General features: G+C 42.9%; 1 long non-coding RNA gene and 1 other non-coding gene across 2 annotated transcripts; one reads left to right on the top strand and one right to left on the bottom strand.

Annotated features, from left to right (window-relative positions):
• The first annotated feature begins 2867 nt into the window (after nucleotides 1–2867).
• On the top strand, nucleotides 2868–13488 carry LOC135520493 (uncharacterized). The gene is made up of 2 exons (XR_010452393.1): nucleotides 2868–2912; nucleotides 12823–13488. It is a non-coding gene; the product is annotated as an uncharacterized LOC135520493 (long non-coding RNA).
• Nucleotides 9013–9067, bottom strand: LOC135525052 (U7 small nuclear RNA). The gene has a single exon (XR_010453064.1). It is a non-coding gene; the product is annotated as a U7 small nuclear RNA (small nuclear RNA).
• Nucleotides 13489–13727: the final 239 nt, after the last annotated feature.

Here is a 13727-nt window from a genome sequence, read left to right as displayed (position 1 = left end):
TTCAGCCTCCTGAGGTTGAAGAGGCGCTGCTGCGCCATCTTCACGATGCTGTCTGTGTGGGTGGACCAATTCAGTTTGTCTGTGATGTGTATGCCGAGGAACTTAAAACTTACTACCCTCTCCACTACTGTTCCATCGATGTGGATAGGGGGTGTTCCCTCTGCTGTTTCCTGAAGTCCACAATCATCTCCTTAGTTTTGTTGACGTTGAGTGTGAGGTTATTTTCCTGACACCACACTCCGAGGGCCCTCACCTCCTCCCTGTAGGCCATCTCGTCGTTGTTGGTAATCAAGCCTACCACTGTTGTGTCGTCCGCAAACTTGATGATTGAGTTGGAGGCGTGCGTAGCCACGCAGTCGCGGGTGTACAGGGAGTACAGGAGAGGTCTCAGAATGCACCCTTGGGGGCCCCAGTGTTGAGGATCAGCGGGGTGGAGATGTTGTTGCCTACCCTCACCACCTGGGGGCGGCCCGTCAGGAAGTCCAGTACCCAGTTGCACAGGGTGGGGTCGAGACCCAGGGTCTCGAGCTTGATGACGAGCTTGGAGGGTACTATGGTGTTAAATGCCGAGCTGTAGTCGATGAACAGCATTCTCACATAGGTATTTCTCTTGTCCAGATGGGTTAGGGCAGTGTGCAGTGTGGTTGAGATTGCATCGTCTGTGGACCTATTTGGGTGGTAAGCAAATTGGAGTGGGTCTAGGGTGTCAGGTAGGGTGGAGGTGATATGGTCCTTGATTAGTCTCTCAAAGCACTTCATGATGACGGAATTGAGTGCTACGGGGCGGTAGTCGTTTAGCTCAGTTACCTTCGCTTTCTTGGGAACAGGAACAACGGTGGCCCTCTTGAAGCATGTGGGAACAGCAGACTGGGATAGGGATTGATTGAATATGTCCGTAAACACACCAGCCAGCTGGTCTGCGCACGCTCTGAGGGCGCGGCTGGGGATGCCGTCTGGGCCTGCAGCCTTGCGAGGGTTTACACGTTTAAATGTTTTACTCACCTCGGCTGCAGTGAAGGAGAGGCCGCATGTTTTGGTTGCAGGCCGTGTCAGTGGCACTGTATTGCCCTCAAAGCGGGCAAAAAAGTTATTTAGTCTGCCTGAGAGCAAGACATCCTGGTCCGTGACAGGGCTGGTTTTCTTTTTGTAATCCGTGATTGATTGTAGACCCTGCTACATACCTCTTGTGTCTGAGCCGTTGAATTGAGATTCTACTTTGTCTCTATACTGACGCTTAGCTTGTTTGGTTGCCTTGCGGAGGGAATAGCTACACTGTTTGTATTCGGTCATGTTTCCGGTCACCTTGCCCTGATTAAAAGCAGTGGTTCGCGCTTTCAGTTTCACGCGAATGCTGCCATCAATCCATGGTTTCTGGTTTGGGAATGTTTTAATCGTTGCTATGGGAACGACATCTTCAACGCACGTTCTAATGAAATCGCACACCGAATCAGCGTATTCGTCAATGTTGTTGTCTGACGCAATACGAAACATATCCCAGTCCACGTGATGGAAGCAGTCTTGGAGTGTGGAATCAGATTGGTCGGACCAGCGTTGGACAGACCTCAGCGTGGGAGCTTCTTGTTTTAGTTTCTGTCTGTAGGCAGGGATCAACAAAATGGAGTCATGGTCAGCTTTTCCCGAAAGGAGGGCGGGGCAGGGCCTTATATGCGTTGCGGAAGTTAGAATAGCAATGATCCAAGATTTTGCCAGCCCTGGTTGCGCAATCGATATGCTGATACAATTTAGGGAGTCTTGTTTTCAGATTAGCCTTGTTAAAATCCCCAGCTACAATGAATGCAGCCTCAGGATGTATGGATTCCAGTTTGCAAAGAGTCAAATAAAGTTTGTTCAGAGCCATCGATGTGTCTGCTTGGGGGGGAATATATACGGCTGTGATTATAATCGAAGAGAATTCCCTTGGTAGATAATGCGGTCGGCATTTGATTGTGAGGAATTCTAAATCAGGTGAACAGAAGGACTTGAGTTCCTGTATGTTTTTGTGACAACACCCACGTCTTGTTATGGTTCAGCTACAGCATTAACCGCCTGTGCCATAACCTGCAGATGTAACGCCCCACCGCGACTGCCTTGAATGACACACACAGCCTGCCAAGTGGCCTGCCTCACCTCTGGGACATGACACACTAACACACACACAGCTCACACATATTCAAGGCTTACACACGCAAACACACAACTCATGCACACACTAACAAACAGCTCACACACTGACACACAACTCATGTACACTAACACACAATTCACACACACCAACAAACAACTAACGTAAGCCTGACACACTCATTCAATACTTACGTGCGCGTGTGTTAGTGTGTGTGAGTTGTGTGTTTGCGTGTGTAAGCCTTAAATATGTGTGAGCTGTTGTGTGTTAGTGTGTCATGTCCCAGAGGTGAGGCAGGGCACTTGGCAGGCTGTATTCTCTGAGCTAAGACGAGCTGAGTGGGCTAGAGAACATCAGTGGCTTTAGCCAATCTGTTGGGCTGTCTCCCCAGCCACAACCCACCTGTCGACACCCCTCTTCTCCCCACTTTTTCCCTATCTCTACACCTCTCTAACTCCATTCTCCCTCTCTCACACCCACCAAAGCCATTTTCTCTCCATTTTCTTCCTCTTATTTGTTCTGGTCTCTCTCTAGCTCTGTATCGTTCTTCATCTCTTTCTGTCACACTGTCACAACAAAGCACAACACAGCCCTGGGAGGCAGGGCAGAGTACACTAGGTGCCCTTGGAGAGACAGATAAACCGGCGTTATATGATTACGCAGCACAGCATTATTGTGCAACCCGTGACTCACACTCAGCTTTAATTGCAGCACAGCTCGCTCGCTTGTGCATGTTTTAGTGCGGGGCGGGAAGAGAGAGACGACAGGGAGAGGGTTAGCACTTTTGCAGGTCAGTGTTTGTGGAGGGGAGGGGGGGCGTAGGCTACTGGGACTCGGGCATGAACCAACCGTTTTTTTTACTACTCTTGTTTACGCATAAGTGACGCACATTTTGATGTAAAGCGAAGTCCGTTTGGCCAAAAGGACTGATAACAGCAAATCCTACACTGACCATGCTGTACTGACAAATACACAAAATTATCATCATCTATATTATTTTTGTATTATGTCATTGGTATGATATAATTACAGAAAGGCCTTGAGTTTCACAACAAGTAAGAGTTCAGCAAGTTTTTCAGTTCAGCAAGTATGAGTAACGCTACTCCTGACTGCAAAGCCGATTGCACTCGGCTAGACTTGGCAAAGCAGTCACAGCGAGAGGTCGGCTTATCCTCTTTTCACCCGGGGCAGCCATTTTGGAAATTGATTTGGAAAGGGATCACATCTCAGGCGACCCTGAGATACCGAAGCGGGGTGTAAAGCTGTTTGTGTGGGTACGAGGGCTGGGCTGGACTGGATGACCTTGTGGTTGAGGAGAGTGCATTTGACACTCACACACACACTCAGCTTTCCTTCATATTCAGTCGGACTATTGGACAACAACTTGGCGGGAAGCCAATGCGTGTGTGTGTGTCTGTGTGTCTATGTGTGAGAGAGAGAGTTTTGAGTGGCTTCAGTTCTCTGCCAATTCCTATTTGTGCCAAGCCAACCAGCTCCTATGTTAGAAGGGATGGGGAGCCAAGTCCAAACATTTGTCATTCTTTAGGGGTCAAACAGAGATGAATAATTTTCAAGGCAGGCAGTTAATGGTTGACAGAATAGCAGTTGATATGCAGTAGAATCCTCCCACTCACATGTTCACAGTATATACTAGATTTTTAAAAAACATGTTTTAATTGTTTTTCATTACGGGAATAGGAACCTTTTGCAAGACACTGAGTGAATTTCAGGGACACATTATAATGTTGAGGCTTTAAAAACATGCATACATAAATACGTGTGCTAAAGTAATTGTCTATCAATAGTTAACTGAGGAAGCAATGAGGTTTTTCTTCCTAGAAACAAGAAGCAGTGTAGTAATATTGTTTTCTAAAGACTTTTCCAGGTGGAAATCTATAGTTACTTTCTTTTCATATTTTTTACATTGATAAAAAAAAACAACACAAATCTCTGCTGTTGACGTGTACATAACCCGGACGAGTTCAGAATTTTCCAGGTTGTTTGGTCTGTCTCCTTTTTGCGGCAATCTCACTAACACGTACGATAAGGTGTTGTCAAACAAACTGCACTCTGATTGGCTCACGCAACTCCCATCTTGGATTACATCACCACAAAGCACTGTTTTCACCTTCATGCCAAAATCAGTACTCATGGCTAATGCCCCACCGTGACTGTTTCTGTGTCACACGATTGCCCAATGTGCTGGTTAAGGGAGTTACTGATCCGTCAGTAACTGTGTTCACCTCACTCCGTCAAAGTTAGCCATTACCCCAATGTTAGGTCCAAGGGTAAGCTATTAGAGGTTACTGGTAGTAAGATCACAGTGATAAACACAAGTCTAAAGGTCATAGATGATTCCAAGAAGGGGGATTTACTTAGAAAAAGATGTGCTACACGCACATAGAAACTATTCCTGGTCTGGGATGGTCTAGCAGGCTAAGCCACTGCCCCTGGAGCACATGTACAATGTACCACTGCCAGCATGGGTTTGAATCCGTCCAACTGCTCTTTCAGCACCCTTCTACATTTCACCTTTATCTCTATCTATCCAATGGACATCCAAAATACTTCAAAAGTATATTTTCAAAATATAGCTGCGAGCAGCAATGAACAGTGTTCACACGATGACAGAAAGGACACAAGATCAGTTGGATAACAAAGCAAGCACTCTAAACAAAATCTATCCTGACGGGCCTTATGGGAAACCGACATACAAAGTTCAAGTCTTTAGGTCAAACAGGGCGGAGGATATGAGGGTTTAAGTGAGACTGCTTATAACAGCTCCACCTATAGGCCAATCGGTGCAAATATTGTTGACCAATTTACTCATTTGATCAGGTCAGGGAAAAAATGATCAAAGATATTTGCTGTGAACCGCTAAAAATAAACTATTCCCGAAGTGCCATGTAACAAATCTGTAAACCTGTAGATAGGTTGTACTAGTCCAATGAGTGTACGGAATAAACTTTAGACAACAAAGGTTATTCTTGGTGAGTTACCCTGCACAACTACCCTGTACAAAGTGGCCCGTCAAAGTTCACAGCCCCTTGTGTTTGGTAATCTTTAGTAGGTCCTGACATCTTCATAGTTAGAGGTCGATCTGATATAGATAAACACAAATTATTGCCACCCCGTGAACCTTTGGAGTGTCACAATGGGCAATTAGGCGATGTCGGGTTCAAGGGCGCTGTGCACCGGTCACATGCCTTCCGAAGTTACATTGTCTTATTGATGCTACGCCCGCCAGTCCAAGGGCCAAGATTTTATCTCAACGAGACAAGGTATTTATGATGTGTAAATAGAAATACTATGGTATTGCCTAGATGGTCCAAAGGAAATATCTAACACGCTCAGTAGGACATTTCACAATGGTTAACAGTGCAATCGATAAAGTTATCTAACCAGTTGTTAGAAAAGATTTTAAAGATTTACTTAAGACCTTGGATTGTCTATTGATTTCTGCTATAGTTCTTGTATACACATATGCCTAACCTGGAAAACGGGTGAATTTGAACGTGACTTTGGTGCGGAAAATACCTTTTGTTTTGGAATTATTTTCTGTGCTTAGCATAGCAGATGACCTCATGGCTGAGGTGAATGGAAGTTTGAAAAAATGCCAATAGGACGAGGCCCTTAAAGCTGAATAGCCTACCGGAGACCTCAGTTGAAACAAAGCCAAGTGTTTATTGGTGGATTTCCGCCTATTGCCATCTTGACAGCAGGTAGCCAGCTGTTTTTCGGCTCGATTGTTCTATCAGAGCTCTCTGCGTTTTTTAACAATGGGGAACAATTCCAGGAAAAGGCAGTAGAAAGAGGCCGTCCCTGCTCTTCCACTGCCCTCCAAGGCCTTCGGTCTTCCCTACACTGATTTCTATCTGCTATATTCCCGACTTTGGATATACCATGAAAAAATACACAAACATATTATGTTACGACAACAATTCCTCACCGTTTCCTTGATGACCCTATGTTATCTGTGAAATAATGTAACCTAACCTTAATGAGGTGTGTGTGTAAGCATGTGAGTGTGTTTGTGCATCCAGTGTATATACCAAGTCTATCTAATGTCCCCCCAAAAACATGGCGCAAGGTAGAACTCCAAGCTCAGGAAATAAAGATGTACTGATCCAACTCCAGGTTCTCTACTTGAGCATCATCATCATTTGGCTGCAGAACAGTCATCAGTTAAGTTTCCAAGCTTGGTTGAAGCACTGATGAGCAGCTTCGTGTCATGACAGTCAGCAAGACACAATGCAAAACCAGATACTGCACCAGTTCTGCACCATTTCCACTCCAATAGAAGTGCCCATAGGCCCTTGGCTAGGTCCCCAGTTGGCACTGGCCCTGCAAGATTAGCAACTCTGCTAGCATATGCTGCCCCCCAGCTAAAGATGGGAAATGATGCAACGAGTTGAATACGGACTCTGGCTACTCATATATCAAGCCTGACTTTCCCAATCAAGAAAGGCAAAGCTGACTTTCTTTTTAGAAAACTAAATGCATTGCAGACTATTGCTCCTGTTGTGAGCTTCATTTTTCTATTTCAGTGCCACTGTGTGGGTGAGAGTTTAGATTTTTTTCTCTCCGAGCGTAGGCCTCCACTTTTCGAGCACTGTGAAATTGTAATGGGTTTAGCGGTCTGTTGTGTGTGAAGGTTCTGCCTTTTGACCTGAATCAGCAGCTAGCTCCTTTTTCTAGGAAAAAGAGAAGAGTAGGAAATTATGTGAATTTTATTATATATATATATTTTTTTTTTCATTTGCAGAAAAAAAGGGCACCCAATCAATGAGAATTAAAAAAAGGTAATATGGGCAGTCATACACTCATACATAAGGAGGGCTTATACACAGTGGGGGTTGTTGATGGTTTGTGACCTTTGAGGCCCATATTACACAGTATAAAAGGGTAGTCATAGATGTCATGTACCATGGCTTGACATGAAATGGACCCGTATAACCCTAATTGCATCAACTCAACTGTCAGTCATGGTTAATTTCTGGCAAGCACACGCACACGCACGCACGCACATGCACACGCACGCACGCACGCACGCACACACACACACACACACACACACACACACACACACACACACACACACACACACACACACACACACACACACACACACACACACACACACACACACACACACACACACACACACACACAAACACACACACACACTTCCCCTTTGATAAAAGACAGAAAAACCCCAACCCACACAATGTAGGCTTTTGACATCAGTTGTGACCCAACACAAACCTCCATGCCTTTGTTATCTCTCAAAACATTGAATAGAAAATAGAAAAGTAAAAACACACACACACACACACTAGTGTATGAATGGCAGCCCCCGAACATAGCACTAAATCAACACCATGTGCTGAGGACAAGAGAGAGAGAATGGGGGTGGGGACCCAGGCTAGCCACAGGGCGAGTGTGTGTGTATATCTGCATGTGTATGTGCTTGTCTGTATGTGTGTGTGCATTCATGTGTGTAGCAGTGTGTGTGTAGTCAGTGAGGGGAGTTTACAAAGCAAAACCACGACGAGACTCAGACAGCCCCTGCTTACTCAGCAACTACTGTGCCAGGGCTTATTTCAATCGCTCTTTTTTTAACTGAATCGCGTCGCGCCGGCCCCACTGAATAGCCCTGAGGTTTGTCAGACCCTTCACAGCTGACTGGCCTGATATATGCCTGACAGGAAAGCAGGAAGCTTGGCGTGAGAGAGAGAGAAAGAGAGTGAGTGAAGGAGGGGGGAGAGTATGACTTGAGGCCAGAGAGAGAGCTGGCAAGAATGAACAAAAAAAACATAGAATTTCTTCCCTTAGCCCCATGCAGAAGGAGGGGAAAAAGTCTGCTGTGTGTCGTGACTGTTTACAAGTCACCCAGCTCAAAGGTCAAATAAGGGCAGCCTTTGTCCCTGCTGCTGCTGCTTTGAGTTGTTGTTGTTGTCGTCCTGGAAGCACAACCAGATGTCACCCCAACGTCCTTTTGATTCACTTCACCCTTCTCTCCTTTTCTTTTCCCTTCTTTCATTCTTTCCACTCTTCCGTAACAGCGGGAGAACAGACAGGGTTGACCCAGATCTCCAATTGTGTATGTGGTGGCACGCAGGGATGGAGTGATGAAGGGAGGGAGAGAAAAGGGGGTGAGGGGGGAGAGAGGCAGAGGAAGGACTTTAAAGGACTCAGGATATAGTGGTTTTGCTTTGTGAGCAATGCAACACTCCAGTGGACGAGATTTATCTGGAACAGTCCACATGAAAAAATAATATGGTGTAAATAATATAGTATTCACTGTAGTCTTTTAGCAGACCTTCCTGTAATATTTACTGTAGTATACTATAGTATTTACAGTTAACTACAGTATAGATACTGCACTAAAAGAAAAATGTAGTATATATTACAGTAATTAATGTAATGTTTTTGCGGATTGTAGTATACTGTAGTATTTACTGTAGTGATTTTGTGGACTGTAGTATACATTTGTGGACATAACTGTGGTATTTATTATTGTCACGCACTGATCTTAGATTCTCTGTTTTTCTGTATGTTTTGGTTAGGTCAGGGTGTGACTAGGGTGGGTACTCTAGTTGTTGTATGTCTAGGGTTTTTGTCATATGGTTCCCAATCAGAGACAGCTGTTTATCGTTGTCTCTAATTGGGGATCCTATTTCAGTAGCCATTTTCCCTATTGTTAGTTATGGGATCTTGTCTGTGTTTAGTTGCCTGTCAGCACTAGTTTGTATAGCTTCTTGTTTGTTTGTTTGTTTGTTTGTTCATTAAAAAGAGAATGTACTGATACCACGCTGCGCCTTGGTCCGGTCCTTATGACGAACGTGACAATTATAGTGTTTTTGTTTTATTTTCTTTGACATAGAAGTGGAGGCTTTCTCATTGAGGAAACCTACTGGAGAAATACTAAAAAAGCCAATTGTCCATAACTGTGGGACTGGGGTCTGAACAGATAGTTTAGCTCTTTCAATTTATTCTGCTCTTTTCTATATCCTGTAAGTAACACGATATATGGTCTATACTTGGCATGTAGGTTTCTTACTTATGTATTTGGGGGAGGGGAATGAGAAGGGAATATGCTAATTAAATACTGTATTTACCATAGTTACAAAACTGCAGTGTTTTTTTCAGACTAGTGTTTTGGTGGACATTACTGTAGTATTTACTATAGTGCTTATTTGTGGATAATACTGTGGTATTTACTATAGTATTCTACAGTATACTACAACATTATATAGTATGTACTAAACATGATTCAGGGATTCTACGGATTCTAATTTCCCTTTTTTTTGCATACAATGCAGCTCAGTATTTCTATTATTTATTTTATACAGCCTTTTTTGCTAATCTTTATCAAGGTCCCAATAATTATGGACCTGACTAGCTTCGCTGCAAAGTGTCTGAATTTGAATACTTTCTGAAGAATGCAATTAACACAAGCCATAGTCAAGGCTCTACATTTTTTAATTGGTTTATTTAACCTTTATTTAACTAGGCAAGTCAGTTAAGAACAAATTCTTATTTACAATGACGGTCTACCCCGGGCAAACTCGGACGACGCTGGGTGAATTGTGCACCGCCCTATGGGACTCCCAGTCACGGCCGGATGTGATGCAGCCTGGATAAAGTGCGACAAAAATATTTTGCTGTCCGACCAAGACTTTTATTTTGAAAGCAGATCTGTCTTTCGTATCAGAATCGACGCACTTAGCAAACATTTTTATCTGCGTGGTGTTTTAGGAATCGCATGTTACATCTTCGGCCGTTGTAGGAAAGATGCATTGTTAAAACACTCATAATCCTAAAAATCCATCGCTATCAAGAAACCGAGCCCGGGCAACTTGACCAGTATGTCCAAACCTTTGGGGGCACAGAAAGAAAGGAAAAGGGATAGCTTCTTCTGGAGATCAACGATCAGTGCAATGAATGAATGACAGATCTCTTGCATGTTGTCATCACAAACCTGACATTTGTAAAGAAACATTGTACAATTCAATGTAATGCATCCCTATAGGCCAATAGGACAATTGTGCTTTAACACATTGTAAAAATCTAATATTCCACAAATTAATTTCTAATTTCAACATTTTATCTTTTATAATAAACAGGTGTCTTTACAGTGTTACATATTTGTTTCTAGGGCACAACATGGGCTTCAAAGGTAGCTAGAATTCATATAGGCTGTATCTCAATCAATTAAAAAAATAGTTGTTTCTTATTCTCCTAAATTTCACATGGTGCTCCTTACATTTTTAAAGTAGGAGCATCAGTGGTACCAATGAAAATTAAAAATTTAGAGCCTTGGCCATAGTTCACTTCGCTCTATGGCTTATACAGTAGCAGGGAACGTCTATTGTGGAGAGACAGACTTTCTCCTGAATGTAATGAGCTTCTTCACCTTGTTATCTTGAGGCCTATGAAAAAACAGTATAGTTCAAGTTCACTGACTTTAACACTCACCATGTTAAAGCTCTATTCTCATCCTCCCAGACCGCCTCATTTACTCGCATCTACGTCAACTGTTCTAGGGCCAGCTTAACCCCTTTCATAGTTAACCATCTCCTGTCACTCTATGAACTCTTCTAGGACCAGGCTTAACTTACTTTCACATGTTCAACCATTGTTTGAAGAAATCTATTTTATTCTTGACATTGACATTGTTTTCCTCAATCTCAACCACCTTGTTCTGTCCTCTCCTGTTATCTCTTCCACTCCCTTCATTCCTCTCTCTCTTCAATGTTTAACAATGAGACATCTCCCATGCTGAGGTGAAATGGATCTCTCCACCCATCTATCGCCCTGTTCTTGCTGAGGCAACCAGATCTTGCTGAGAGAAGCTGACCCACAACTTCACAGGGGATCGGGTGGCGGCCATATTGAATTGGCTGAATGAGTGCGACGGTGTTCGTTTACCGTCTTCCCCAATAGGACAGGACAATAAGGAGAGACAGGCGAGAGGCCCTTGCTCAGCGAGGTAGACAGACAGGGCATTGAAGGGATGGGGATGGGTCATTGTAGGGTAAAGGTGTACCAGCTAACACATGCTTAGCATAGCGCTAACTCCAGACTGACAATGAATGGAGCTGTGTGTTTGTGCTAGTTGTGTTTTTCACTTATCCTGGGACTGCAGGTTTGATGGCTAACCCTTGTACTAACAGAGGGGATTTAAAGTAGAACAATATGGTCCCTTTTCGAATCAATATGCTTATTTGTCGGGGCTATGAGTGAACATGTTAGGATTGATAGCATCCACCACAGTGGCATCATTAGTCCTGGGCTTCAGCCAAGAATGATTTTGGTCCAGCCTCAGATGTTTACATTTATTTTAATTTTAAGCTGATATGAGTTTTCATAACCAAACGCGTTTTGCAGTATGTAAAAGACACAGAAGTTAGGTTGAAAATACTGTGTTCCTGAAAACAGGTTACTCTGCTTTCTGTCGACTCTGCGGAGAGTGCCTCTGGAGTGACGCAGTTCCTGCTGTGATTGGTTGAGATTTCACAATGCACTGGATGCTCACGTCCCTTAACCCCTCCCCACCCCTACAACACCGATTAGATGTCAATTTCATCACTAAGCAAAACTCTTGTAACTCAGTCAGTCTGCAGTGTAGCACAGAGCAAATATGGATATTCTGAACTTCTTCAGAAAGATAAGCAAAAAAGTGATCTGTTTGAGCAAATTGAGCACGAGCAGGCAGCAATGAATGAGGTGGAGAGGGCAGAACGGCCATAAAGTCCAAGTTCAGTGATAGCAGCAGAGTTAGCCACAGGTTTGTGCAGGGTTGGTGGTAGCTAACTAGCTAGCTAGTCTCGCTCTGCATAAGGTTTGGCTAATGCTAATAAGCTACCATTAGCACTCAGCATCCTTAAGCTATTGGTTGTTGGTCCGAGTAATCAATATATTTAGTGAAAGGGCAAGGTAAGGATGTTGATATAAGTCATGAGGTAAAGTGTTTATTTCCAGCGAGTGTATTTGATGAGTTTCATTTCTGTATCTATCCTTGCTAGCTGAGACCGAAGAGACGAGTGCCACACCCTGACCTTAGAGATCCTTATTATTCTCTATGGTTAGTTCAGGGTGAGACTCGGGTGGGAAAATCTATGTTTTCTATTTCTTTGTGTTTTTGGCTGAGTATGGTTCCCAATCAGAGGCAGCTATCTATCGTTGTCTCTGATTGGGGATCATATATAAGTTGTCATTTTTCTTTTGGGTTTTGTGGGAATATGGTTTTCTGTATAGTTTATGTTGCCTTACAGAACTGTGCGCTTTCGTTTTTGTTGTTGTTATTTTGCTTTTGGTGTCATCAATAAAAAGAACAATGTACGCCTACCACGCTGCACCTTAGTCCGGTCATTCCACAAACGAGAGCCGTAACAACGAGATAATGTTTTTCTGACCATAGCACGTATCTTCTGTGTACTGAAGCTGAACTTTATTTACTACGACTTGATATTTAACCCTGTTTAAAATGGGCAATGTTGACATGTTAGAACTGACCAAATGAAATTAATCATTTAAATCGTATAACCTATTCCATTCTACAGGTAAACATGCTGGGCTATGTAACTATTTGTAAAAAATAAAAATTGCCCTTTATTAAATTGGTGAAATTGTTCATTCATTTTTATTACCCATTTTAATCACTTAGCTACTTATTTTTTCTATTGTTTTCCTAGATGGCAGTCAAGCTCCATGCCATCCAGGACCTCTATACCAGGCGGTATCAGAGGAAGGCCCTAAAAACGGTCAAAGACTCCTGCCACCCAAGTCATAGACTATTCTCCCTGCTACCGCACGGCAAGAAGTACCAGAGTGCCGAATCTGGAACCAAAAGTCTCCTGAACAGCTTCTACCCCAAAGCCATAAGATTGCTGAACAATTAATGAAATGGCAACCCAGGACAATTTGAATTGAACCCCTTTTTTTTGCACAGACTCTACACACAAACTCATACATACAGTGCCCTCCTAAAATATTGGAACAAATATGCATTTTGTTTTGGCTCTGTACTCCAGCACTTTGGATTTGAAAAGATACCATGACCATGATGTTAAAGTGCAGAATGTCAACTTTAATTTGAGATTATTTTCATCCATATCATTTGAATTGTTTAGAAATTACAGCACCTTGTGTACATGGTCCCCCCCATTTTAGGGGACCGAAAGTATTGGGACAAACTCACTTATGTGTATTAAAGTAGTAGAAAGTTAAGTATTTCGTCCCATATTCATAGCGTGCAATGATTACATCAAGATTGTGACTCTACAAATTGGTAGGATGCATTTGCTGTTTGTTTTGGTTGTGTTTCAGATGATTTTGTGCCAAATAGAAATGTTTCCGAATATGTTTCCTTTTGGAGTCTCTTTTATTGTAAATAAGAATTGAATATACAGTACCAGTCAAACGTTTGGACACACCTACTCATTAAAGAGTTTTTCTTTATTTGTACTATGTTCTACATTGTAGAATAATAGTGAAGACATCAAATGATTAAAGAACACATATAGAATAAGGTAGTAACCAAAAAAGTGTTAAACCAATCTAAATATATTTTAGATTCTTCAAAGAAGCTACCCTTTCC

Source organism: Oncorhynchus masou, chromosome 4 (assembly GCF_036934945.1).
Source record: "Oncorhynchus masou masou isolate Uvic2021 chromosome 4, UVic_Omas_1.1, whole genome shotgun sequence".
Lineage (NCBI taxonomy): Eukaryota > Metazoa > Chordata > Actinopteri > Salmoniformes > Salmonidae > Oncorhynchus > Oncorhynchus masou.
Note: the sequence above shows the minus strand (reverse complement) of the source record. Positions and strands in the feature narration are given on the sequence as shown.